Raw genomic sequence first — 3,702 nt, 5'->3', positions numbered from 1 at the left:
TCCTGCTGAGACCTGCCACAGGGACACATTTGGATTTTTGTATCACCTGCCCTGATCTAATTAGGTGGATTTAATATGCTTATAGAAGATGAACTTGAGAATTATTTCTAAAGTAGAACCAGAGGTCAGGACTAGTTGGTAGTGTTTTGACTCTATATTTCATCTTAGTATGTTTATGTTTCCAGCAACAAACATGTTTCAATCAAGCTTTTTTTTTGTTTTCCTGAGAAGGTTTATCAGCAAAAGAGTATGCAATTAAATCAGAACATGGAACACACAAGTTCTGGCCGAAGAGCAAACCTGAATGCTGAAATCTACAGCACTTTTCTAGAGATGGAATTCTTGTTTCCCAGCCATGTCTGTCAGTGCACTTTTGTGTATTCAGATTTCAAAAGGCTCCTTTGGCAAAACCCTGAGGGTACAGAAGTGGCTAGTTCATGTAGGGAATACCCTTTTATGTATGGAAAAAGGGACTGATAAGAAGGAGGGGACATCTTTCTTCGTTATGGAGATCCTAGCACCAGGAGAAGCAACAGCACACTTCGGGCAGTACCAGAGATGCTGTCCCCATTGATGGCACCCTAGAATCAATTCATTGTTTCCCTAATGACAGTTAATCTCCTTTACTACTATCGGCTTCTTCCATATCATCTGCCTCCAAATTGCAGTCCCTAAAACCAAAAGTTAACAACTTACCGCTCTGAAACTAGACCAGAAAGCCTGAGATCTACTCCATTATGCTTGGGGTGTAAAGATTTTATGCTTATCTCTGATCTGTGAGACTTTTCACAAGAACAGAAAAAACATACCATTGCCTATAAAAACACAAAAGATACTTTGGTAGATTTTGCTGTATATCAAGCACAATACTCCCTTTAGATTGAAAAATATCAAATTGTGCAAGATCCATGGAGGCATAGGAACAAGGAAGGGAATTTCAGAATACACAGAAGAAATTATCTACACCATTGAACACAAACTTTTTTTGTAAAAGCATTTATTGTTTGTTCCCCGCTGGTGAGCTTAGATCCATCAATTGCAATAGGTGAAAAGAAACGACTTGGGAAAAACAAATTAGCAATGTTTCTGTTTCTAGTTGTTCTTCTTACTATAAAAGGCATGGGAATACTAGGTCTTGCTGTGTTCTGACATCTTATCTTGCTTACTTTTGTGAGAGTCATCCTTGAGAAGTGTCAGTGGTTATCTTCCAGGGTAATATGTACTTTCTGGGAACATCAGAAGCGGTTGCCAGTATTTAGTACTCTGGTTGCTGACTTTACTTACCTTGCAAGCCTCCTCTGAACTCCTGTAGTGTTGGAATAGTAAGTTGTGTAGCTCGGCTGGCACTGTGTAGGAGGACTCTCCACGTAGAATGAGTCTAGGCAGAAAAAGTTATAGGCTATCAAAAAATGTAGGTGAGTGTGCCTCACTTTGGGTTTAAAAAAAAAAAAAAAAAAAAAAAGGTACATAAACTGTGAGTGACTCCTGAAGGCTGATGCCCTTCGGGCTCTCCTTTCACTGTGTGGAGCCTCTGGTCATCTTTCCTCACAAGCTGCTGCCAGGAACGTGGGCTCTGGTGTGTGCTGCCCTGCCCATCGCCTCAGCAGCTGCTGGCACTGCTATGGACCATGGCAAAAGTGGGAAGAGATGTTTGTGTGGATTATACATCTGTAACCCAGTTAATGGTTAGTAACCTTCATTTTTTAAATCTTAAAAACGTAGTCCGTTCTTTACACTGAGAAACAAATGAAGTATTCTCTATTGCCATGTGACGTGGCTCCTGGTAAAAGAAAAAATAAGCTGTCTGCACAACCCTTAAGGTTTTTACCACAATACACTGCTCTGTGGCTGTTCTGAACAACAGCGTGGATGGAGATGCTTCAGCAAGGTAGTGGCACAGCTTATGGTCTGATGGATCTTACTGACTGATGAAAGAAGCATGTTCGTTCAGTTAACAGGTTGACAAAGGTGACAAGGATCGAAGCCTGTAAGGGGTGTTAGAGCTGTTCAAACACCAAGATGAAAAGGTAGGTTTTTGTGTTAGATCCCTTCTGTTTCTCACTTCACCGAAAAAAAATGCAATGGCTTTAGGGACAAGAATGGTGCCCCATCCGAAGTGGAGTGCGGGTGAAGCAGGGTTGAGGGCAAGGTGGGTCCCACCGGTCTCATGAATGCAATTGTTCAGTGTGAAACCACAACTGCTGCCCGTGGGCTGCCAGTTCTAACAACTCGGTGATGTTTCTGGTGCAAAAGTAATGTCTCCTGCGCAAGAAAGAAGCAGAAAGGTGGGAGAAGCAGTGTAGCGCTAACTTGTATTCAAAACAAAACAAAGCCTAATGCCTGAGATGTGCATGATGGTCATGCACTCTGGCTGAGCGTCCCAGGGGTCCTGAAAGGGGAAGGGAAAATGAACGGAGAGGTGATACTTTACTGTCCTGGAAGGGGCTGCTTGTGGCAGTGTGTGTCAGTCAAGAAGGCAGCATGCCCAGACAGTTGTTAAAGCACACTCTTCAAATGAAGAAGTCCTGCTTGGAATAGGCTTTCTGAATCACTTGAAGGCGCTAGTATGGAAATAGGGATCAAAGTAACAGCCTTTTCCCTTCAAATTTGTGGAAGGATTTCCCCAGGAAAATAGCATAGGCCACTATCTTTGAACAAGCCCTGACGTTAAACAGCAGTGGATCGTTGAGTATGAAGTCCTCTAGATCTAGTGTGTGGGTGCATGTTCTCTGAGTTAGGCCTGTCGCAAGATACACCATTAGTGCTTACAGGTGACAGCTTGCCCAGAGCCATGAGGACTGGTTCCTGCATTTCTAAGGCCTGCTGGGTGAAAACGTGCCCTGTGCGAGCCGTGCTTCCCCAGGGCCAGGGACCTCATCCCAGTGGGGAAGCACTGTGTCCCTCTGCAGTACGGCACGCTCGGGAGTCCCCCAGCCCTACCCTGCTAGCCCGAGCCTGCAGGGTGGCTACACCCTCTTGCCAGAGTCCTTCAGGCCATCACCATTCCCCAACAGGCAGCCACCATTGCAATTTTCATGGTGTTATTTCTGAGGCAGCAGAAACAATGAACAAAAGTAGAACTGGATGAAAGGAGACTTCTGGATGATCCTTGTGGGTTCATAAGAAGGGAGATTTGGGAAGAGCTGACCAGGAGAAAAAGAACACCAAGCTCTGGAAATGCTTCTAGTCATTCTGCTCTTTCAGTTGCATGGAGGAATGCCCTGAAGTCCTACCTGTCCTGAAGATGACAAGGAACCTTTAAAGACAGAGCTAATCAACCTGGCGATGGAAGGGAAAGCTGCCACCTGGGAGTGAAGGTAAGATGGTGTGGGGTGTTGCTGAGGAAGACAGTTCTGTAACCCTATAGCAGACTGGGGTCTGGTTACTACTGATATTAAAGCTATTGCAGATAAAGTAATGTTGAACTGGGCCATTCCCAGTTGGAGATAAGAACCACTCCTTCTGTTTTTTTTTCATCTGTTACAGTATCCCATTGTCTTCCATTTGATGATTATGAGAGGAATGGAGTCTGTGCTCCAGAAATATCAGGACCCCTTTGTGTCTGATGGACAAAGTCAGAAAATACTTTGACTTAGGTTAAGAACTGAGTTTTACATAAGAGCTTTAAAAGCACCTGCAAGATCAGACCAAAAAGTCCAGGTAGTGCAGCAGCCTGTCTCCCTCAGCGGTCAGTAGGATCAA

Source organism: Pterocles gutturalis, unplaced genomic scaffold (assembly GCF_000699245.1).
Source record: "Pterocles gutturalis isolate BGI_N339 unplaced genomic scaffold, ASM69924v1 scaffold13127, whole genome shotgun sequence".
Lineage (NCBI taxonomy): Eukaryota > Metazoa > Chordata > Aves > Pterocliformes > Pteroclidae > Pterocles > Pterocles gutturalis.
The sequence above is the reverse complement of the archived record's forward strand: the minus strand, read 5'-3'. Positions refer to the sequence as shown.